Genomic DNA, 27,195 nt, shown 5'->3' on the forward strand with positions numbered 1-27,195 from the left:
ATGAATCCATCAGATCAAGGAGGCTTAGATCAAACCAGTAAGATAAGAGCCACATAATCAAGCAAAAGAAAGGTAGATCGCTTTTTGTGTGGAAGGCTAAACAACCAGAAGGAAATTTCCTTCCGTCTCAAGGTTCCAGAACGGTAATCTTTTTTTTTTTTTTTTCATTTTGGAGGGAGCTATTTTATTTTTTCCTTCTTATTTATTTATTTTTATTTCAGCATATTATGGGGGTACAAATATTGAGGTCACATATATTGTCTTTGCCCCACCCAAGTTAGAGCTTCAAGAGTGTCCATCCCCCAGACTGTGCGCACCGTACCCATTAGGTGTGTATATACCCACCCCTTCCTTCCCCTGCCCACCTGCCCTACTCAGCCACAAAAAACAATGGTGATCTAGCACCTCTTGTATTATCCTGGATAGAGCTGGATCCCATTCTAAGTGAAGTATCACAAGAATGGAAAAACAAGCATCACATGTAGTTACCAACAAATTGATATTAACTGATCAACAGTTACGTGCACATACAGAAGAATAACCTTTACAATGGCCCAGAACAAGGAGGATTTTCTGGAAGCTCCAGAGAGTTAAATTAAACAATGCCTACTACAGCAAAACACAGTTTTCTCTTGCCTGGTTGTTTCTTGCCATAATCTTTGATTCCGAATAAAGCTCTACCAGCCCAGCAGTCCTTGGTAATTAGTGAACTAAAAGAAAGAAGAATTTTTAGTAAATATGTCAGAAATTGAAGACCTTAAATAAGCCAAGAGGAAAGTGTGATCTGAATCTTAATAACTACTCTCCATAATTTTCACTTTCTCAGCTAAAGATTAGATGTCTTGACAATGCTTTGGATTAAAAGGGACTGGAAAAATAATAATGAAGATACTGTTTCCTCCAATTAACAGGAGGAGAATTTGGTAGAAATTCAGAAACCTTTAATCTTTGACAATCACCTAAATAAATTACAAGTGTAAAATCTGTAAAAGAATTATTTATTCAAAATTTTTAATATCAGGGAGCTTTTGACAGGCACTACCAAAGGGCTCGGAAAAGAAAGGTGTTTTAACAAAGAGAATTGTTAATTTAATGTAGCTGTGTGCTTAATCTATAGCATCTGGCCTTGCCAGTTAGTAGCCTTTTCAGTTAAACATCAAAAAGCTTCCTTTTTTCTCCTGTCTTATTACTTCAGATCTTAATTAACAAGTTTTTTCACTTTCAGTTATTATTAAAAGATCTGGAAAGATCAAGGGAATGCATCAGGACCCCTTGTCCATCATATCAATGTCCTTCTAATTCCCCTGAAAGTTGTGTTTGCATATTCTAAGGGGCCCAATATTATCACAGCCACATCAGAGACAATACTGTCATTCATATAGGGCCTTTTCCACCCCACCCTCTCATGTTAAGTATTCAGCGTAAACTGGACTTAATTTTTAGGTAAAACAGCTGAAATTCATTGAAATTTTTTTTTTTTTTCCCCACAGATACACTTAAATAAAATGAGTAAAATGTTACATTCATCCTGTAATTTTGGTTTGCATTAATCTGTATGGTACATAATTAGGTATTCCTATTGCCTAGTAACAGAAAAGAAAGACATTTAATATTTCTTCCCTCCATGATGAGTCAACATTGCTTGTTTAAAAAGTCCAGAGTGAAAGAAACTTGACAGATTTCTGAGTAATATGGTCAGTCCAACAAATGTGCTCTTTAGGGCATGAATTTCTCATTTGCCAGTTCAATTTGTTGAGGCACATTCATAATTTACTTAACCTTTATAAATCTAAAAATTGTATGTCATAAAATAGTCAAGAAAACATTATTTTGGGAAATAAAAAGTTACCATATATCAAAAAAAAGAAATAAGGTTTGAAATGTATACATATAGTATAAATATTTACATAAACATATAGGTTATGATGAATCATATGACTTATTTCATTTTACATAGCATGAAGCCTAAATTCAATTACACAGTCTTCAAAGCATAAATTAAAGCAAATAAATTCATAAAGAAGGAAAAACACAAATGGAGTATCAGCACAAAACAAAGCAAATATCACAGAAAGACCAATTTGAAAAATCTTGAAAGGAGAATAATATGGAAAAATAAATTACAGGTATTACTTATTCCTGTATTTTACCACTGCTTTGTTTTTGAATTTGTTTTGTTTTTGAGTTTATTCAATAAATCTTAAAGATTTAGGAATTCTAATTATTTGCCAATTTAAATACAGCAACAAATAACATTATTGGATTTATGAGAATAGAAATCAAGTAAAACAATCTTAAATATAAATATTCATCTTTAGGAAAAATCTTGAAAATAATGTATATTTAATAACATTGCATGTTTAATACCTTTTTATATCTACATATAATTTGTATAAATACTTTCACAGAAAATTTTGACAGGACTAGAAATTACATAGTATATAAGTATATTTTATATTAGCCTTGGGAAATATACTCTTTTATCATTGGATTGAGGACAGCATTCTCTCTGATGTTGAGTAGAAAGAACCATTTTTTTATCTTTTTCCCATTACAATCAGGAGAAATTTCCTCCTCTGTGATAAACACATCTATTGTGTTCTGAAAACACAACAGGAAAAATGTCCCAAAGAAACTAGTGGCAGTGTTTTCAGAATTCCAAACAAACCTGTTTCCTCTATAAGTGGAATAAAGAATGGCAAACTGCTGGTGACCAATTCTCACATTTCAATGGATATCACTAGATAAAAAATTTTGTTTTGACATTGACTCTAAAGTATTTCATATAGATGCTGTGCTGTTTGCAAGCTTCCATTCTTTCTTATGAAAAAACAGTGGTCATTATTCTTGCTTCCTTGTAGACACTGTGTCCTCCTAAATCTGACTATTGTGAAGATTGTCTCTTTATCTTTAATTTTCAACAATTTGCCTATAACTCTAACTAATCTAGGTGTGATTCATTTTCTTTTTATCCTATTTGGGGTTTGCTGAGTTTCTTGGATCTTTCGGTTGGTGTTTTTATTTTTTTTTAATCATATTTGAGAAGTCTTATGAACAGTATTTATTCAAGCATTTTATCTCTTTAAATATATTTTTATTTTCTTTCTGGGACATAATTTTGTCTATGTACAAAATTTTGATAGTGTACACAGGTGCGTGTGGCTTTGTAACCTTTTGTTCAATTTATTGTTCAAATTGAATAACTTCTATTGTTCTTCCTTCAAATGTTTTATATATCATCTCCAATAAGTTTTTAAGCTCATCCAATTAATATTTCATTAAGTCATTGTGCTTTTCTATCCTAGACTTTTTTTAATTTCTAGAAATATAGTCAGAGTTTCCAAGTCTATGCTAAAATTTCCTATCCGCATTCATTAAAACCATATCTGTAACTATTAAACACATTTTTCATTAATATTTTAATATATACTTATATTACACATAATACATATATAATATGTATATATATGTGTGTGTATATACGTATATACTCTATTATCACTAAATATCCTTACTTCTTGTCTGCCAAATCCAATTATCTATGCTTTTTGCCATTAGTCTTATTGCCTACATTTTTCTTCCCTGTGAATGTCATAGTTTCCAGTTGCTTTCTATATATAGTGATTTGTGATTGAATACTGAAAATTATAGTTCATACAAAATAGAGATTAGATTACGTTATTGTCCTTTGAATACTCTTAAGTTTGTTTTAGTAGACAGTTGAATTTTTGGCTGGCTACCTTGGAACTTTATAGGCTTACTTTTATGTTTTGTTAGTGGAGACCCAAGGAAAGCAATGTGTTCCTAAGCCCTTTAAACTTGGCAGGACTCAGTCTCTCATCTCTTGTTTCCTCTCTGGATCTTGTCAAAGCTTGGTTTTAGATTTTGATGAGGCCAGTATAGTTTCGGTTCTACTCTACGGTGTGGTTCCTAGTCCTAAAACCAGACTTCCTGGTGTCTCAGCTGGATGTCAGAAATATTTTGTGATATTGAGAATTTGTCTCTACTCTGAAAGAGTCTGAACCGCAAAGTGCCACAGCACTGCTTTTGCCTCCGAACTGTGCAACTTCCAGTATTTATGTTCTACCCTCAACCTCATAGCAGCAGCTATCTGATAAGCTTTGGGTTGTCTCATTCTGGGCATACAGAACTCAGCTCATTGTCAGTGATTTGTAGAGACTCCCCCCCCCCCCTAGATTTCCAGGGTGCCCTTTGTACCAAGTCTTTCCATTTCAATTCTCTGCTCTGCAAAAATCAGCCACTTCATTTGCACCCAGTTCTGATCACTTCCACTTCCCCTGAGAGGGACCTGTGTGTTCCACACAGACGGCAGTTCTCTGCACCTTGAATAGGAAAGAATTGGACAATCTTAGGGTGCACTGCATGAGATTTCCTTCTCTATTGGATCTCAGTGTCTTCTCTTATAGTTCTCAGCCTGAAAACAGTTACATCATATATTTTATCTGATTTTATAGCTGTTTATGGTGGAAAGGCTATTTTCATATTGCAGAAAAATCTTGAAAAACATAAACAAAGCTGTATTTTAAAAAAAAACAATTTACTTTTAGTCCTATTAAACAAGGATCGCAAATGTTAATGTTTCAGCGCGTATCTATTTATGTGTTTTATGTATCGTGCATAATTATAGCTAATATACATGATACCCTTAAGTATATGTCAGGCTCCTTGCTCTATACTCTGCATGTTAACATTTTACCAAATTATATAAAATATACTTTTGTACTGAAGGCCAGTGGTTCTAAAATTTGTTGGCTTCAAGATCTCTTTATATTGTTTAAAAAAAATATAGAACATCAAAGAACTTTTATTTATGAATATCATGATAATGAGTAATGTTTAGAAAATAAAATAAGAAAATTGAAAACGTATCTTAATTCATTTAAAGTAGGAATAACTCAATTTTATATTAATATAAATAATATAGGCTTTATATTTTATTTTTCATGGCATTGCTTTGGGTTTTTGCAAATCCCTTTAATGTGTGGCTTAACAAAAACAGCTAGATTCTCATATTTGTTTCTGCATTCAATATGTTGAAAGATTATATTTGGCTAAATAATATTAAGAAAATTCAGTCTCACACAGATATAAAGGAAAAGGGCGTTTTAATTATATTTTAACATAAATCTGGGTATTCTTCTTTGATACTATAGCAACTTTGGTAAGTGATTTTTTTTTTTTCAATGTTAGAGACAAGGTTTTGCTCTGTCACCCAGGCTCGAATGCAGTGGAATGATCATATGTCACTGTAACCTTGATCTCCTGGGTTCAAACAATCCTCCTGCCTCAGCCTCCCAAGTAGCTGATATTATAGGTGAGCCACCACACATGGCTAAATGTTTCCTCAAAGATTGGTTGCAATATGGAATCTGAAACCACATACATAATTCTTTCATACTTTATTAAAATCCATTTATATATATTGCACTTTGAATACATCTTCCACCCAGGCATGTTATAACATCATGCCAGTGTCACATGTAAATTGTATGTTCACTGAGTTATATAAATATTCTAAATATTGCATTTTATGTATCAAACTATGAGTTTTGACTATTAATTATATACTCAGAAATTATTTATATGCTAGGAAATTAAATCACAGGTTTCTATTAGGTTTTTTTTTAATGAACATATAGTGATTGAAATAGTGACTTGATATTAGATATTTCCTAGTGGTGCTTAGGTATTATGGGTAGTATTTTTTAGCTTTTATGTTCTTAGGAAAAGAAAATTGTTTCTTTAAATAATACAGAACATGATAAATTATTTATGTGAGTTTATGTCGCTGTAATAGCATCAAAGATTAAAGAAACTTGGAATCTTTAAGACTGAAATCAAAAAGAAAATTTTATACATAATCAAAACCTCCTGCAATTTAGCTGATTATAGCATGGATTTACATGGGGCACCAGAAAAAAAAAATGCTTGCTTCATCTTTGCAGTGCCCTTCATGTATTTATTGATGGCACTATTACATAGGGGCGTTTATGTAAATATAGTCATAAAATACTGTAGACCTGAGCAGGACCACAGAGATTATCCAGGTTAACTTTCTCATTTTGTTCATAAAAAACCCCTGAGTTCTTTGGAGATCATTTGACTTGAGGTAATAGCTGGTTGGTGATACAGCTGAGACCAAAATATTTATCATGGATCTCTGTAAAAGCTACTACTCTGCTTGTCCCCAAAATAGGAGTTATTGTCGGTTTCAATATACTTTGAAAATAGGATGAGAAAACTGTGGTTAGCTAATTTTATAAATGAATCACATAAAAAATAAAGCTACATAAATTTAGATCAATAAATATCTATTCATATCTATGTATTTAAGCTAACTTTAGTCCATGAGATTATCATTTTCTTTTATTGGTACATAACGTATGACTGTATAAAATATCTCGTGAATCAGTGGGATTAACCAAACACCAATGTGAACAAATTAATGTAAAACTGAAACTGCATTTTCTTTGAGAAGGTAATTTTATTAAATATAACTTAAATAGCAAATCCTTGACTTCTGAGTGTGGGTTTTGAGGAGCTGTTTGTGTCTGTTTGCTTTCATTCCTATCACGCTGACATACGTGACAATGAAGGGAAAACAGTATAAATTTGGAACAATGATTAAATGTGCTTCATTTCCTTACAGAAAGTATCTCTAAATATGATTAGTGAAAGTCTGATTAGAGGAAAAAATATTATCACCTAACAATAGACATTATCACCACTGAATGTTAGCCTATAAGATCAGGGCCTAAGACATTGCTGTCATCTGATGTAGCTCTTATGGCATGGCTTGGCCAAATCTGCTCCTCCTTGCTTCATCTACAAAATTACATTTTTTTTTTTTTTTTTGCAACCATTTAGGAGAAATGAGATGGCCAATGCATATGGAATCCTAAAATATGTATTCACCTCTAGATAAAGGCAGAGAGAATGAGATTACTGTTAGCAATATATTCAGTATGCTTTATTTTTCATATTTCAAATCTAACACATGAACTGCAGGCTATTTCACAACATCCAAAGAAATATGATTTCCATTTCCTCATAGATTACCCATATAACAGAGTAGAAAAGACCTACTGGGCAAGAGATGGTTAGCAGCAGGCCTGCAGAATTGATATTTTTCTGTGGGTAGGAAGAAGGATATTAAAGGATAACATCATTATTCTTAATTTTCTCCATGTTATAGGAAGCACAATCGTTTGCTGTGAATGACAGAGTGCAGATCAGGTATGAGACTTCCAGAGATTCCTTATGTTTCAATTATCATCACAGAGAAAACATATTGTTATTGACCAAGAAAAAGCAAATAAGTTGATGATTAGCATTGAAGGTTCTGCTGATGTTTGAGACTTCACATTTAGGGAGAATCAGTCCATTAATTTGGCTGAATTTCTATACCATATAATAAGAGAGAAGACAAATAACAAGGTTTAACATGGGTTCAGGCCTTTGAGTTGGAGACTAGAAGTGGTAATGTCTCCAGGATGCTGGCGTAGCTCAGAATCATGTCAGAAGATAAGACAGAATTTAGGAAGAATAAACAGGAAAGAAGAAGTATTAAATAATTGAAGCAGATAAAATAAAACAAAAACAATAGAAAAGTAGATTTCAGTGGCTTTTCAAAACATGTTTATACATAACACCATCAATAGAGAACTATTTGGAGGTGAAGATATAGAAATAATTGTGTAGATCCAGACATATATGGGATCTAGATTATTTTTTAAACATTCAAAATGTGGCCATAAGAAGCTAGTTGTTGAAGTTAAGAAATAAAGTAACTCTGAGGATAAGATTGTAAATAGGTCATCTACATGAATAATAAAATCACTCAAGCCCTGGAAGATGAGCTGAATAGTGATGAAAGATAAGAGTGGTACTCAATTTGTATAATGAATGGTTTGGTGTAAGTAGGCTGCTGTTAAATCATGGATTCAAGACAGTAAGAAATCATACATTTCACGGGAACAGGAAAATTCCAAATAAGAAGACCAAGGTTCAGAAAGTGACCATGGAGTGTAACATGAATGCTCATGTTGTAACTGAAGTCTAACCCCAACTCTTGACTCTAGTAAGGTAAATTAGAGGTTAGCAAGTGATTAGCCTCCACAGCAGAAAGCCTCAGGAAATGAGAGATCAAACATTTTTTGTCTTGTTTTATATTCCATGCAGTGGACTCCTCTCCTAACTCCTTTCTCTAGGCCTTATTGTTAAATTCAATATTCATAATGACCACTAGTTATTTTTTTCCATAGAACCTTAGGCTTATGACTCAAATAGAGTCAGAGGTCTCAGTAATTTTGCAATTAATATTTGACACTAGGGACTGTGGCCAGAAATAAGTTGTAAGTGATAAAATAACCTACAATGCAATTGATAAAAGTATATTGCCCATTTCATTCAAGAGAGACTAAAGTCTGCTTTTGTTATACATTAACATGGAATAACAAAAATAAAATGTGTGCCATTTGTTTAAGAATTACTGAAAAAATCAGTACTGCCTCATGAATTGTCAAGAAAAAGTAGATTCTTCAGTAAGCAAGTACAAGTTTTTTTGAAAAGTTAATTACGAGGGGAATAAAAAGAGTATATATATTTACTCTTTACTTGATACCAAACATTAAAATTAAATTTAAGGTGGTCCTATGAGCAAAATATATTTCTAGTATTAGAAATAGTTTTTTATGAATTATTTGAATTGGAAAGTAATTCAGATGATAGAAACAATAAGAAAAGTCATAAAGGAATAATATATGTAACTGTGTAACATACTTCTGAATCAAAAATTTTTAATAAGTAAAATTGAAGTTAAAATGATAAATTATTTTAGCAAATATACACTCTAAATATTTTAACAAATTAAAGGGACACATTTTAGAGCCAGGAAAACGTGTCAAAACATCAAAGACAGTAAACTCATGGAATAAATGGATTGTCAATAACTATAGATAAGAATGGTCAACAGAAAAGAGGGAGGCAAATATAAACAATAAGCTATTTTAGTTTCTCAAAATGCCCAGTTTTTTTTTTTTTTTTTTACGAAAACCTTAATGAAAACCTTGGCAGTTTAGAAAGTTTAAAGCTTTGACCAGTGACTTAGCATTGAAATATTTATCCTAACAAGTAAAGGGGAAAGTTATAAATTATGTGGAAGAATGTTGGCCTGAGTACGCCAAAGCTATAAAAGTAGTTAGATGGTGGAATTATGAATGGCATTCTTTGTTTCTATGTGCCTTCTTATTTTTCAAAGCACAGATGAGTCAAGCTGAAAACAGTCAAGATGATAAAATTAACCGAATTTCATCAATAACCACAACAAATGCAAATGATCAAAACACTCTGATTAGAAGGTATATGTCAGGTCAGTTAAATAAAAAGCAAAAATCATATGTTTTAGATACAAAGACACAAATATTTTAAAAATGAAGGGTGGGTAGAGATATATCATACTAACACTAAACAAAGAAAAACCAGAATGTCTGTGCTAATACTAAACAAAGTATACTTCTGAAGTAAAAATATTACCAATAATAAAGAAAATAATTTCTTGGCTATAAAGGGAGCAATTCATCAAGAGGATACAACAATTATACCTATCATGCATCTAATAACAGAGCTTCAAGATATACTAAGCAACAACTGAGAGAACTGTAAAAAGAAATAGATGAATCCAAAAAATTAGAAAAAGCAGCAATGAAAAAGAAGTACAAAGTTGGAGGGCTAGCAGCATCTGATTTCAGACAAATAATAAATATACAGTAGTCCAGACTGTGGGAATTTCGCATAGATACAGTTAAGTACTTCAATGGAATAGAATATAAAAGCTACATACATATTTTGACAACTGAGTTTGACAAAGGTGCAGAGGCATTTTGGTGGAGAAAGGGCAGACTTTTTAAGAAATGGGATTGCAGCAATTATATATCCACATGCAAAAAAAAAAAAAACTTTGATTTTACATGATACCATATGCAAAAACTAACTTAAAATGAATCTTAGAGATAAGTGTAAATTCTAAATCTATAAAAATTTTAGGAAGAAATATAGAAGAAAAATTTTGTGACCTTAGGTTAAATAATTTTTAGACACCATATCAAAAATACCAACCATAAAAGAATTGATAAAATGATTTCATCAAAATCGAGAACTTTTACTCTTCAAAAGACACTGTTAAGAGAATAAAACAATTCACACATCAAGAGGTGAATGGATAAACTAGTTCTGATATATCCATACAATACAATATTGTTCATTTATAAAACAGATTAAAATACAAATAATATGCAATAACATGGATTTATCTCAAAATAATTATACTGAATAAAAGAAGCCAAACAACAGAGTACATACTATATAATTTTAATTGATATAAAATTTTATAAATTGCAAACTAATCTAAAAAGGCAGAAAGCATATCTCTATTAGGGAATAATATGGGACAGGGTATGGTAGGAGAGGGAGATTAGTAAGGAGCTTAATTAAACTTTTTGAAGGGGATAGACATGTTCATCATCTTCATTTTTATGATAGCTTCATGGGTGTATATGTGTGACAAAGCTCATCAAAATGTACACTTTATATAATGTGATATATTTTATGTCAATTATACCCCAAAGAAGCTATAAAGCCTAAAAATTTTAAAATACTAGTGTCCTTGAAGCATTGTGATACCCAGAAAACAGGATTTTTATGTATATAAATTAAAATAAACATGATATACTTACACAGAATTATTCTATTGAAGGAAAAAAGTAAACTAAATGCTAGTATTTATATTTTAATATTTTGAAACACTGAATTTTTGAGCATGAGCATTTTGAGAAATGAAATGTTTGATTAAAATTTATCCAAATCCAAACATTTGATTTTCACTAAATTTAATTTATTAACTTATTTCAGTAGTTTAGCATCATATAGCCACATCCAAAACCAAAAATAATAAGACATTTTTACAAAAGTATTCATAATGGTAAGCATATAAATTTAAGATTTAAAAAAATTAATTGATAAAATCATTTATTAAAATGTTCTTGTTTCTATATATCGTACAATTTAATATGCAAAGAAAAATTTAACAAAGTATACAAAGAAATTAATACCTCCTGAATCCTATTCTCAATCAGCCAATGATCTATATATGAAGCAAGGTCACCTACACATGCAATAGCTATTTCAACTTAATAAAACAAAACTATTTGCAATAATCTAATACTTCAAAGGAAGGAGAGCTATTTTTGATTGGAATAATGAGGAACAGATTATAAAAGAGGAATGAGCCCAGTTTAGGTCATTTGTAGAGTTTGAATAAGTTAATGAGGAAAATGGGAATAAAATATCATTGCTCTTCTTGAGAACTAATATAATCATTCATAGTCATGAGTTAAGTCATAACTTACTGGCTTACTAGCAAATCATAAAATAGAAAAAAATTCTAATCATGTAGATAAATATTAATCTAATAAAAATGGTTGAAATTAATACAAGTCAAATATACAATTAAATCTATTATGATATTTTCATTTTAAATGCTTTCATCAATCAGAAATTTCTTGAACATATGCTATGAGCTTAGTACTTTCTAGGCACCCACAATAAATTTAGAGATATTAAAATATAGACAACTAAAGATTCAATTATAATATGCTGAGGCTTGAGGAATGCCAAGGTTTACAAAAGGCACCAGAGGATAGTATTAATTTATTTTCTAGAAATGTTTGCTGTTGAATTCCAATGATAGGAAATGTACCAGGAAGAAAAGTGCTCAGGTGAGTGACTTGAGAAACAGGATGAATAATTTTAATTTTCACTGAGAGTGACGAAAAATGGCAGGGAGAGACGTTGGAGAACAAAATAAAGGATTCAGTTCTAGTCCAAATGAGTTTCAGGTGCTGTGGAATCTTTAGGTAAATGTATACATTAGGCCATGTGGTACAGTGGTATAAAATGCGAGGAAGGGACTTGGACTATAGTCACAAATTCATACATTATCAACACAGATGTTAAGTGAAATCAGGAGAAAGTATGAGCTAATCAACTAGCTCAGCTACATCAAGAATAGAAGAGAGCACAGAACAAGCCTAAAAATGGAAATATAAAGACAGGAAACAACAGTTGAATATAGCAACAGCAACTGTGTAGGGGTGATTAGAGAGGTAGAAGGGAATACATGTCTTCCAAAACACTATACAACTACAAATTATTTACCTAGAAAGGTATGCCACATACATTTCAAAATTAAAATAAACATGTAATTAAATATTTTAACTGACATATTTTTATTTATACAAAAACTAACCTCTATAGAAATATTTATAGCACTAAATGAATTTATGCAGAAACATCAAGCTTTTTTTGAAAGTAAAACTTATAAAGTAAGATTTGTATTCATCTTCGTTTTTGCATAATCCTAAATGTAAGATATAGTTTTCCAAAGAAAAAAATAAAGATTTTCCAAATAAGCTAAGCAATATTAGATTCAACCCATAGTGTCTTGAAAGAATTATGTTTTGAACTTTTGAGCAAGTCACAAGTTCACTCAGGTTTCTAAAGAGAGATAATTAATGTTACATTTTATTTTTACAGTTCTTGATGTCCTAAATTATAATTAGGACTGAAGTGCTACAAATGTTATTCAAAAATATGATCCACTGACTGAAATAAGAAGCTGATTTTTGAAAGAGGACCGAATTGCCCTAGAACACTCCACATACTCATTTTTGTCCATCAGGGATTTTTAAAAGGATGGTCATGTGATAATTATTATCTGCTTCTTCTTGGCAGCTGTCCTATTTCAGAAACATAGAATTTGTGATGTCCCATGTGACATTTTTTCGCTTATCTGGTTGATAATAAAAAAAAGAAAGACTAAACTTATGTAAATTAAATTTGAAGAAATAATGATTCAGAGTTTAAGTACCTATATGCCAAGTTTCAGTGAAAAGCAAATAAAAAAGCCAAGTTATAAATCATTCAAAAAGGGGAATTTATGATGGAAACAAAAGCCAACTTTAACTATAGTTTCTCTGCTGGGTGCTGCTCTATAGAATAGTTATAATAAATCATGCAATGTATGAATAGAAAATAGAATTCTTTTAACTTCCTAAGGATAAGCTCCTGAGACTTCTCTCTGACTTTGTGCACTATGCACGCACATCTCTTTTTTATTACAGATATTTTACACTGTATTGGCTGCAGCATACTCACCATATTCCAGCAAACAAATTAGACATCTGTGTACAATCAGATGGATAGTCACACCCTATTTTTCAGTTTAATCTGGTATATTATATATTTGTGCACACAATGCCAGGGTTTCAGTATACCTTGCTGTAAGAAAACTTACCATTACCTAGCCATCTTTGGAGAGGATTCTGAGAACATGTCATATAACTAGAAATGCCATTTTCAGATTTATAAAAACTGCAATATTACATTATTTTCAAACTTTTTTTCCCTAAAATTTTAGAGTTCATTTTTTGGCTTTTAGAAATATTCGTCTCTCATCATTGTTGCTAAATCATCTTATAAAATAATTTTGCTTAAGAGATGATCTAGGATGGGTGTGTACCTTTTTATTCACTACCACCATAGCTTTTTCCACTTCTTTCTATAGTGATCAAAAGTTTGTAACTACTTAGGAAAAAAATAATGTTAGAAACAAGCAAAAAAGGAAGTAATAAAAGAGAGAGGAGACAAGAAATAAAAAATAAGGAGAAAGGAGAGTGAGGAGACAAGGAGAAAGATATATGATGGCAGAGAAGACAATAAATTGGAAGAAATATAAGGAAAAAAATCATGCCAAATTGTCTTCCAAATAGAGAAATCTTGATATTTAATCTTCTGGATATTTTGTGTACCATTACCACCTAAGAAACCAGGACAGAAATAAAGAGGTTCATGAAAAGAAGACTAACGAGTCACTAAAAGGGGATAAAACTTTTAAAAGTTCACATATCTGAGATTTCCCCACAGACATAACAATTACTTAATGGTTTGATCTATCTTGCTATAGTTAAAATTACAATGAAATGTAAGCTTTTTGCTTATGCAGGGCCTTGAATTCAGAAAAGTGTAACGACCTTGCCACCTAATTTTCAATTTACACACTTTTTTACTAGGTAACCAGGCCTAATTATTTTCTGGGGAAAAGTATTTTTATAACAATTTGTTTTAAATTTTCTATCAAAAATTTAAAACATTAGCGAACATTAGTCATTTTTTGCTAACTAAAGTGGAATACAGACGATTCTTTAAGCAAGAGGTCTTTATGCTCATCTCATCATTAAATGGTGGATGAAGGGCATAGCTTGTCAAAGAGCGTTGACGTGTGTTCTGAGAACAACACTTCTACAGACAGTAGAGGTCAGGAAAGGACATCTACTCTAGCTGCCTGCATGTTCAAAGTTTGCCGCATGTAAACAGAAAGAGCCTTGGGAAGTTCACTAGCCTGTGATTCTCTTCCAGTGCTTGCTCCTAAACATGAGGATAAAAAAGCTTAATGCTAGAGAGGTGGCCATAATAGAGCAGAGATTTCAGTGTGACAAGAGGAAAATGCCGCATTATTCTCTATTTCAACATGCCTGGGAAATTTAGCAAAGAGCAGACAGTAGTAGGAAAGAGAGAGAGGTGCACTCCGTACTAGGCTGTTGTATTCGGTTCACTGACACATTTGACTAGATTCATAGGTGATTATGTATTCCTGAAGCAACAAGACTGGATTTTGTGTACAACTTACAGCTTATATAATTAGAAAAGACTGTCCCCAATCTTTCTATGTGATTTAGTTTGTAAACAACATCCAAAACTTTGTTTTGCTTTAATGATGTTTATGCATAAGAAAAAAAAGAAAATGATAAGAAATGCTCATGGTTAATTGTGAGGTGCTACCTCACACAAGACTTAACATTTTCTGACCCAGTGACAACGGAACATGCAGCAAGTGAAGTGGAAAAAGCAATGAAGTCAGAATCAGGAGACCAGGGTATTCATCTTGCTGTTGCCACTAATTAGCTGTCTGACCAAGAGCATTTCAGTGTCTCTGGATTTGAATTTTGTCACATGCAAAATGAGACAGTGGTTGATCTCTAAAACCCTTTTCAGTGCTAAAAATCTACATACATCGCCCTCTCCTTGCTGGCAGCATAGGTAGATTTACGTTGATTTACCCATGTGCACTTTTCCATTTATTTTGTGAATAATGCTGTACTCCAGTAACCTTGAATGACAATCTCTGTAGGTGCAGTGTGTGTGACAAAGGGACTCAGAGTGATCTGTTCAAGAATCAGAATCCCCACCACAGCCAATTAGCAAAAGCCCCAATCAACAAACTTCCCTGGTGATACTGTGATGCCAATTATTCCTTGGAGATGTCTATTGGACTGAGAATGAACTGCATTCACAGTGAAATAATCAATTAGAATTTCAATCATAATTGGACAAAATATATTCTCTCAAGAGCAGAATGACAGATTATAATGCTTTCCCAATGGTATCTTTATGATAACACATAGAAAAGGTGAAAAAAGATCAGTGAACTCAGGTGATAAATCAGCACCCATGGCCTTAAGAGTGTGTCTATGAGTTAAAGAAACATGCATAAATATACTCAGATTTTAATAGTCCAATCTATAAACAAATGAACAAACAAAAAGACCAGAGAGGATAGACAGAAATATTTTTAATATATAAAATGATGAGTATACTATGGAAAACTGGGGCACTATCATTGTCATCAATATTGCATTGACTATGTAATTCCAAGTCTGTGTTTCAATCTCACATTTTAAAATCACTAGTATATCTGTGCTGAAATATCTTACAGAAATGTTGATGTATTGTATTTATTACATGTGTTCAATTTGTGTTGCATTTAACAATTGGAAAACAAAATTCTGAATGACAAATATACTTTGTAATAAAGTCTTTGAAATATGGTACAAATAATAGAGATTGTTCCTCTCTTAGTCAATTTATCTAAGGCACATTGTTTAGGAAAACAAGGTTTTGAATATGAAACTGATATGAATTTTGTATTCTATTATGTAGTTATAACCTTTATTACTCATTTTTTCAAAAGGTCTTTTTTTAAATGAGTTTATTTTGTTTAAGAAAAGATAATATGAGAAAATGTGGATAAATCAATAAATGTTCATATAATTTATCATGCATGACAGGCTAATAATGGGTCCATAGTAACATGGAATTCACATTTACATTTATAAAAGGCTGAACAGACTGTGGTTTAGTCTTTCATAGCTCATTGTGCACCAAACAAAGCAAATATTTCTTTCTTTTCCTCTCCATTTCTTTTCCACTTCTTTCCTGGGGTCTCTGCATATAATTTAAATCATTTACTACTCTGAAATAAAATTTGACTTGAAAGATACTACTTGAACCTAATCTCATTACAGATGAAATCACTGAGCTCTAGAGAATTAAAGTGACTTTCTAACATCAAACAGTTCATTAATAGCAGAGCCAATGTTGTAACATAGGTCTAGTGACTTCAAATGTAGCAATTTATCTTTTGGCCTTCAGACATTTATCTTTTGGCCTTTGTATAGCTCTAAAATCAAGAACCAATTATTTATAATGTAACTTTCTTTTGGTATTCAAAATCTTGAGTTTATTCAGGAAGTTAGAACTCATACAATGTTTTATTAATTTGGTCCTTGCTCAAAGATGAAATTAACCAAGTGAGAAAAAAAAAAGCCAGGATTTTCAGCAATTAGAAAAGCAGATCCAGTTGTTAGAAAAACTTTCATTGGATAGCCATGAATGATGCACCAAATGGCAGATATGCATGTTGGTATTCACCTGAGCCAAAGTGCAAAATGTAGCATCTTGACCTAGGACCACATGAGAAACAAGTCTCTATATAATTGCCTGCCTGAACATTCAAGAGGATGCTCTTAAGATTTTTCAAGTAGATAGAATCATAGTCACTAGTAAATTTTACAAAAGCAAATGGCAATTAATAGAACCTTTGTTCTCCTCAAACCCAGTGTACAATAGTGGCACTAGGAATGGGCCTAGCAAGATAGAAGATAAATGCGCAATGGACCTTCTAAACTCCCATCAGGGCCAGTCTATGAAAAGTATACAATTTGAAGAAGTAGAGAGAAGCCTTATATTAAAAACATTACATTAACAAAACCAGTACATTATATTTGACAAAGAAACACTGGCTAATTCCCAAGAAACCTCTCATGTTGGCCTTTAGACAATTTAGCATAATCAAGAGTCTTGCTCAATGTTTGCTTGGGTTTGTACCCAGCAATTGTGGCATATACAGAGTGAACTCATATAAACTATTTTAGTTAAACAATTAGACTAAAATCTCTGCCTTCTGTAATTGATCAACAAAAAACCAAACATAATTAAAAACTTGATTTATAACTGTATAATCAGGACCAAGAATGTGATAATGTATACTTTTAAACTTGCACTTTATTTTGAAATAATCTTACACAGAAGTCACAAGAGATAAATGAATTTTTAATGGCATTAGGATAAACTAGCCTGATGTATCTATCTTCACAATGGGGACATTAGAATTAATGTGACTAGAATACCCACAGTCTAATGGCTTGAAAGGAACATGTGAATTTTTGTCTCTGTGATACTTATTTTGCTTTTAAGCCCAGTCTATTCATACAGGGCCAATTCTCAGCATGACATGAAGGATGTCATTTGGATTATCTCCATGTTCAGCCTCTGAGTTGATTCATGTTTTAATCCTACGGAGATGGAAGGCCATATGTAAAAACTGAATGATATGTCTCCCTAAACCCTTTTTGTAAGACACTAGAGCAAAAGCTGCACTGTTTGATACTAAGAGAATATAGTAGTAGAAATGACATTCTTCTCCTGGCTCTTCCAAAAAGCAGCTCTGACAGAATAGTAAGGAGCATATAATGGAATACTTAGTATCTTGCAGGAGACTAAAGTGTACCAGTAATGATCTTTTGAAAGTTGTGGTAACCAGGCAGATATCATAGTTGATCCTGACTTATTTTATGTGATGACAGACCAGAATTCTTCATGAGCAGTTCTAAGAAGTCTCTTGATATCCCTGGAAGTACTTTGAGAACGTTGTATCAAGGATAAGCATAAGTAAATTGGAACAAGAGCCTGTAAAATTGAGGTTATTATTGGTAATATAACTCCAATTGTATCCATTGAGTATTAAAATGAGAAAATGAATTGCAATGAATTTAATTATCAAAAGAATACTTTATTTCATCTTGTATCAAACACTCAACTCACATGACATCTTGCTGTTCCCAGTTGTATGTGACAACATATTCTGCAACACCTTCCGTTACCACAAGCCTGGGGAACTCGTCAGTGTTGAGCAGTTCATGAGACCACAGCAGTATAAAAGCTTATGTTTGATTTGGGGCAACAGTTTGAACTGTAACATCCTGGTTACTATGGGCTTTAAGGCTGGGGACCTAATCCCCCAGAGTCTTTTGGCCCTAGCAAGATCAAATATGCCATCTTCGAACTGCTCACCAAATATTTCAGTCAACATTAATTTCTAGGAGAAAAACAGGGACTTCTAATTTTTGAGCAAGGTAACATTCCTATAACTACATACATAGTGGAAAATATTTACTAAATTTTGACACTATTTGATGAAATGGTTAAATTATTACAAGAAGAAACGTGAATTCCATTAGATGGTGATGACTGGGAGAAAATTGCCATTCATGGAACTAGTAATACCCTTTCAAAAACGTGAGTACTATACTCAAAGAATAATTATTAACTTCTATTTAAACTGTCCCACCCATTATCATACAGTTTTAAAGTCCCTATGTAAAACATACTGAGTACAATCAAGAACACTGCACACATGTAGCTAATAGAATACTATAATTCTTCTATGGACTTGTATGGCCACAAGACCTAGATTTAAAATTACCAAGATTCAGTTGTATTTATACCCAAATCTTTTTATGTTGGTTGAACTTATTATAGCATTTAATTGCATTTAATTTTATAGTATTTAAAATAAAATAATGAAATACAGGAAGAAAAATAGAGCTTTCATATAAAAGTGCTTTGTATATGATAAAAGTGAATTGCTAAAAAATCTAAGGTTATGAGAATAAGATAATTATAAAACCTATTAAGAATGAAAAAAATTAAGGGTGCTATATATAATTTGTTTCATAAGTTATTTAAGTATTCACTTATTTTTAGAAATTGTAACTAGAAATCATAGATGTCATTTATGGCAATTATGAGTTTTGTAAGAAAGATAATAGAATCCTAGTCAAGCAAACTGTATTCTAAGTTAAGGCTATAAACTCACAAACTTGGTTGGTTAATAAATGAGAATTTGTATATGTTTTAATTGTAAATAAAAACATACCATACTATGTTCTTGCATTAATTGTCATTTTTTTTGTTTAATAGAACTTTTAAATTTACTGATAACTACTTGAACCACGTATCAGGTTATTATGCAGAAATGCCTCTACGTAAATATTATGCTAAGGTTTGGGAAGCCTTATGTTATTTCAGGTTTTTTGCCTCCTATTGTTGCTCATTTTTTTGTATATAGTAATATAGATTTAAAATAGGAAGATATGCTAGTCTATATTGAGAAAAATTTATTTATTTTAAAAACATTAATTTTCTTTTTTTTTTAAACTAAAAGCACTAGGCAAAAGAGCATGGAAACATTCAGACTCATTATTTAAAATATGGAAATAATTAAATAAGCAAATAATAAATTCCCAGTATGATATTCTATTCATCTTTTTCAGTATGCATAAGATGATTCTGAAGGACGACAATCAATAGACGTATCATTGTGTAGATCTAAGCATACGGAAATAATGCTTACTAAAAATAACCAAAAAAACTCACACAGTCAGTGGTGCAATAAGTGAAAAACATAACAAAAGAACAGAACTGCCTGTTATGAGATTTAATAGTCTGTTTTGAGATTCAAGAATAAATGAATAGTTGTGATAATGAGTTGTAAACACTTTAACTTTGAATAATAAAATTGAAAGCAAACTTGTATATATCAGTTTTTTAATACATACTTTTTGCTAAAATGGTAACAGCCATGATATCCTCTTCTCCTTCCTTCTTTATTGGAAATCTGCACATGTAACTGTTGCATAATAAAGAAGAAATAGCATATACTCTTTTCATTCAACTATTTTATCCTTCAAAGCATGGTAGGAAAGTTATCTGGAAATCTCTGGATGAATGTCTTATAACCACACTACATCACTATGGATAATGAAATGAACAAGCAGTTTGAGATGGTTAATCAAGGAGTTGGAGAACAAATCTCTTCAAAATTTTAGTTATGGGTTTTTAACACTCTGGAACATTTGGTTTGGGCTTGACAACACAAAACATACTTCAGAATATTTAATTTCTTTTGTTTGAAACCATGAAGGCATGTTTTAGTTGCTTGACTCTGAAGTTGTAATTCAGTTTGGACCTGACTTTTTTAGGAAACCTGGGACAGGGAAGAAGATGGCAATGATGAGGCTTCTGAAAAAGTGAAAGGCTAGTGTCCTCCATTGAGGATTTAAAGTCTTTATAAGTGACTTCTCAAGTAAAACCTTCACACAAGAAACAAAGCAGTAATTTCCACAATTGCAGGATATTATTTTGCTTCTCACAGGCAAATAACTTCTGTTTAGTAAACGTTCTATAATACTTTATTACAACTTCTCAAATTATTACATATGTGTCAAAGAACAGATAAATTGATGGATTGTACTATATAAATTTCACATTTGATCTATTTCTTTTCTTCTATTTTACAAAGAATTCTCCTTGCCAAACAATATATGATTTTAAAGATTAGGACAATTTTACAAAAATCATTTTTACATATTTTAAGTGACTCGAGTTTTAAAAATTAAAGTGAATTAAATGTTTTTAATTCATTTATATTCTGTAAATATGACTATACCAACATGGCAAATATGTCATAGAATAATTCTCTATTAAGGGTACTATAGTATCTGCTTCAATAAAATGTGAGCACTCACAAAGGAATTTAAAACACCTAAGAAATATCATTGAAGAAAAAGTTTATGTAGTCTACACATAGTAGACATGAAAAAATTAAGTAACAAAGCTCCAGGCTATTTCATCTGGGTTGTTGGTAGGGTGCCTGCCTGACAGTGTCATAAAACAACTGATATAGAATCAATTACTTCTTCCCAGGAGGGAAGACTTTTTTCCAGGTACCTCTAAGCTATTTTCTTCCCACAATGGTGAATGCAGAATCTTCCTACTACTGCCACAGAGCTGATCATAGACAGGATCTGGAGCAGAGAATTAGCACACAAAGAAAGGACGAATCCATTCTTGTGCACCCAGATGTCGTTGGTGAAATTTTGATGAAAATACCCTGAAGGAGAACAAAGCTAATATTTCTACATTGCATAGATCTCTTCAACAGCAAATCAGGAAAAGCAGTAGAGATTCAGAGTGTTTAATGAAAGATTCTATTTTAATCTTTGTTAAAAGATAAGAGTTACTTTTAGCATAGTTGTCGCATATGAGATGGACCAGAACTGATATCTACAATGTATAAAGAACTGTAACAAATAACTAAGAATAAAACATCTGATAGACAAGTGTCAAATGATATGAATTAAATATACATAAGAAAAGAATTAGGAATAGAAAATAAGCATTAAAGGTGTCCAGTCTTCTCAGTAATTAGAAAAATGTGGAAAGTACCAGTTGAGATATAATTTCATACTCATTAAATATAATGATAATTGATAAGACAGCCAACAAAAGATAGTAAGCATTGATTGGCAAGGTTTTTGAAAAATGGAAAGTCTAATACCCTGTCAGCTGTCAGTGAGGGGTAAAATGGTAAATTACTGTGTAGTATGTTAGAGGTATCTAACACAGTTTAAAATGTTTTTAATGTGTGAAACAGTTTACAGTTCTAGATATATAACCTAGATAAAAGTTTACAAATAAGCAGCAGAAAAATTTCATAGGGATGTTTATTGGATGGATCACTATTTGTAGAGAAACAAATGGGAAAAAATTCCAGAAGTCCATTTGGTGGAATGTAGCTATATGAAGAGAGGTATATTAATAAATGATTTATAATCTAAAAGATTAAATGAGGTCTATGTATATCAATATGGATATAAAAACCTAAATATAGATAAGGTAATATGAATTATTATGCAGTAATCCTAATAGCAACATATGTAAGCTTACAGACAAATATTACAAAATAATACTCTATGTAATTACATTTATTAACAACACATTTGAAAAGGGAGGGATGGAAATGGATCAGGAAAAATAATGGAGAAAATTTCCATTTTGTTAAAAAACTCTGAAACTAATATGATAAATATATACACTAATTGTGACCCTTTAGATGATTACTAGATTATATTCTTTGTACTTATTATTTGTTTCAACTTAAAACATTTGAATCATTATATTATATTTAGATTAAATACGGTAACTAGTTGAAGAATGGTGAAAATATGAAGAAAATAGAGTGAAAGTGAAAACATTTTCAGTTACGCACATTCATGAATGTTTGGGGAGGAAGAGAGATTTAATGCACACAGCATAGCTTCTATGTTGTAGACAAATAACAGCACCCTCAAAAATATTGAATATACAACATACATTATGAATTAGAAACTAATTTCCTCAATCATCTCACAACCCATCCCCTCAAATCACTAATGAACCGATTTCATATGTTGTCTACTCTTAATTATTTTAAATGCTCTTTGTTTAACCAAAACTATTATTTTCAAATCTTTAGTATGAAAATATAGTTATGGAATTACTAAAGAGGCATCCTAAGCAAATTTTTTTTATTTTAAACATTAATATTAAATAATGATAACAAGAATATACATGTAAGAAATATCTATTTATATATTTAGTCAAACTCTTTGTTCTATTCAATTTCTATAATAGGAATTATGTTAATTATTCTTAACAAAGGAAAGATTTGAAACTGTCTGAAACATAGTACACATGCTATTGGATTATTTTATAACATAAATTGCAATCTAAAATGTGTAATGCCGGTTTCATGGTGTTTTACATTTATCCACAATTTCTGAGATTCAGTACTACAGAGTAAGAGGTTGCTGAATTATATTACACTTGTCTTAATAGAAAAAGAAAATATTTCCTACAGTTCCCTTCTTGACACAATTCAGTGTCAGTAAGTCAATGAAATTTATTTATTTATGACATATAAATCATTGAAGAATAGCAGCTGAAGAACATCATTGACTCTATTCCCCATCCTGTCACCTATTATCTTTATAAAGTGACAAAAGAAGAAAAATCATAGTAGTAAAATGATTTTTTACTAAAAAATTTTACTACACTGTTGGTCAGCTCACAAGAGAGCAATTCTGCAGGTAAGGAAATGTGGAAAGAAGAGAATTATAGAAATCCAAAGTTGTAGTTAAGAATAGATCTAGAGTATATCTCAGGGAATTTACTAAACAAGGCAGGATTCAAAATTATAGTGAGACATTATCAACAGTAGAGATGATTTATCAAACACATTGGAAGTCGCATTTTAAACCCTTTTTATTTGCATCAGCTCAATTTTTCCTCTTCAAATTCCTTTGAAAATATGTATTTTCTATAGTGGATTTATTATTTTATTTGCTGAGGATCAGTTACATTATTCTAGGAAACTGAAAAAATTATTTCTTTGTGTTTATACAAAAGATATAATGAGGTATTTAGATATTTATATTTTTATGGAAAAAAATAATGGAAATTTACTTTTAACTTTTTGATATTGAGAAGTTTTTATCAAATTGAAACCAAAATAATTCAAAACTATCTTTTATTGAAGATATATTCAATTCCTAAAATGCTAAGGATGAAATAGCTGTATTGATCTTTCCCTTTTCATCTCTTTTCATTTTCCTTCTCATTTGACCATTTCGATACTTAATATCATTTAGTCATTGCCAAGATAGAAAAAGTGATAAGACATATGGAATTTTTACCTATTTTATTTCTGGAAAATAATTCATAGCATTTGGGTAGAATGAGTAATTTTATTATTATTACCATCATATTAAGAGTTAAGAGATATCTTTATGTACTGAGATAGGTTGCAGTTATAGTCTGTGAAGTTCCAGAAGATCATGTCTGTCACACACAGTGAGTGCTCTTTAAAAAAACAAAAAAACAAACATACAAAACAAAATGGCCTAAAATAGTTAACTCCTCACTAGAATTCATAGCTCATGCCGTGTTTTTTGAAAGAAAACAATCCTGTTACTTTACCTATAAAGCTGATTGCATAACTAGGAATAAATGTGCAAGAGTCAATGGTTGCAATGAATGGAGGCAAAACTTCCCAATTAAATCCTCTTATCTGAAAAGTGTAAATGCTATATGAACAAATAAAAATTTATTGCCTTCAGCTCACTTTGCTGTCTAATATGATACTAACCAATTCATTAGATTCCTGTAAAGCCTAGAATGCTTGCTAATTTCACTACAGGGCCTACAGTGCCAGTGGTATTAAAGTGCTATCTCATATTCTTTTATATCGTTCTATAGAACATATTTAGTACAGGGAATATATGCATAGTTTTTCTTTGCAAATTTTGCTAGGCTGACTAATGACTACAGACTGAAAGATACAAGGACTCCATTCCGTGGTAGATTATATAAATACGTACCTGCTATTTAGTGTTTTTTAGAATAGACATCTCTTTTCTCTATAATAAATTGCAAATATTTTGATCACCTAAGGCAAGGAAAAGGAGTCATGGTAAGGTTGTCCTTTGCAAATCTATTCCGTTTTCATGACTAACACTGAATTATTTTTTAATTTATTTTTATTTTTGATACATCACATTTGTACATATTTATGAGGTACATATGAAATTTTATTACATACATAGAATGTATAATGATCAACTCAGTGCATTTATGGTATCTATCACCAGTCTATTTATCATTTCTCTGCATTGGGTACGTTTCAAGTCTTCTCTTATAGCTACTTTATAACTATGATACATTGTTGTTAAATATAGTAACCCTAATATTCTATCAAATATTAGAACTTATTCCTTCTAACTGGATGTTCATAACCATTAACCAACCTCTCTTCATTCTCCCCAGTCACCCATTCACACACTCTTCCCAATCTCTGGTATCTTATCCTTCCACTCTACTTTCATGTGATCAATTTTGTAGCTCTTATATTTGAATGGGAACATGTAATATTTGTCTTTCTGTGCCTGGCTCATTTTACTTAGTCTAATGTCCTCCATTTTTATCCATGTTGCTGAAAATGACATGGTTTCACTCTATTTCTTTTTTTTTTTTTTTTTTTTTTTTGAGACAGAGTCTCACTTTGTTGCCCGGGCTAGAGTGAGTGCCATGGCGTCAGCCTAGCTCACAGCAACCTCAAACTCCTGGGCTCAAGCGATCCTACTGCCTCAGCCTCCCGAGTAGCTAGGACTACAGGCATGCGCCACCATGCCCGGCTAATTTTTTCTATATATATTTTAGTTGGCCAGATAATTTCTTTCTATTTTTTAGTAGAGACGGGGTCTCGCTCTTGCTCAGGCTGGTCTCGAACTCCTGACCTTGAGCGATCCACCCGCCTCGGCCTCCCAGAGTGCTAGGATTACAGGTGTGAGCCACCACGCCCGGCCCACTCTATTTCTAATGGCTGAATAGTATTCCATTACGTATGTATACCATGTGTTCTTTTTTAATTTTTTTTTGTTTGAGTATATTATGGGGGTTCAAATGTTAAGTTTACATATATTGCCTTTGCCCCACCCAAGGCAGAGCTTCAAGCATGTACATCCTCCAGACGGTGCACACCACACACATTAGGTGTGTATATCCCCCTCCTATCCTCCCGCCTCCCACCTGCCGACACCCATGTGTTCTTTATTCATTCATCTGTTGATGGCCACTTAGATTGATTCCATAACTCAGCTATTGTGAATAGTGCTGCAATAAACATAGGCGTGCATGTATCCCTTTGATATATTGATTTCTTTTCCTTTGAATAAATACCCAGTAATAGATTGCTGGATCATATGGTAGTTCTATTTTTAGTTTTTTTGAGAAATCTCTATACTATTTCCATATTTTTCATCTTTTTAAGAGTAGCCATTCTAACTGAAGTAAGATGATATCTCATCTTGGTTTTGATTTGTATTTTTTGGATGATGAGTGATGTTGAGCATTTTTTCATATACCTCTTTGCCATCTGTATGCTGTTTTTTTTTTTTTGAAAAATGTCTATTTATGTCCTTTGCCCATTTTTAATGGAATTATTTGAATTGTTTGGTTTTGTTTTGTTTTTTACCATTCAGTTACTTCTAAATTCCAGATATTCACCTCCTGCAGAATGAGTAATTTGTAAATATGTTCTCCCATTCAAGAGGTTGTCTCTTCATGATGTTGATTGTTTCTTTTACTGTGCAGAAGTTTTTAGTTTAATATTGTCCCATTTTTCTATGTATTGTTTTTGTTGCCTGTGTTTTCGGTGTTTTAGCCATAAAATCCTTGCCTCAACCAATATCCTAAAGAGGTTTTCTTAATTTGTTCTGCTAGTTTTCAAGTTTTAGATCTTACATTTAAGTCTTTACTCCCCTCTTGAGTTGATTTTTGTATAAGGTGAGAAATAGGGGTCCAGTGACATTCTTCTGCATATAGTTATTCAGTTTTACAGGCACCCTTTATGGAAAAAATTGTCCTTACCTTAATGAATATTCTTGGTGGGTTTGTTGAAGATCAATTGGCTGTAAATATTAGCATTTATTTCTAGATTCTCTACTCTGTTCCATGGGTTTAGGTGTCTATTCTTATATCAATAACATGGTGCTTTGGTTACCCTAGCCTTGCAATATGTTTTGAATTCAGGTGATGTGATGCTTCCAGTTCTTTTTGCTCAGGATTGCTTTGGCTATTTGGCCTCTTTTTGGTTTCATACAAATGTTAAAATTGTTTTTTTTTTTTTTTCCCTACGTCTGTGAAAAACGGCATTGGTATTTTGATAGTGATTGCATTTAATTTGTAGATTACTTTAAAAAGTATGGTCATTTTAATGATATAAATTCTTATGATTCATAAGCATGAGATGACTTTCTGCTTGTCTTGTGTTCCTAGAAGTGC

Source organism: Eulemur rufifrons, chromosome 15, assembly GCF_041146395.1.
Source record: "Eulemur rufifrons isolate Redbay chromosome 15, OSU_ERuf_1, whole genome shotgun sequence".
Lineage (NCBI taxonomy): Eukaryota > Metazoa > Chordata > Mammalia > Primates > Lemuridae > Eulemur > Eulemur rufifrons.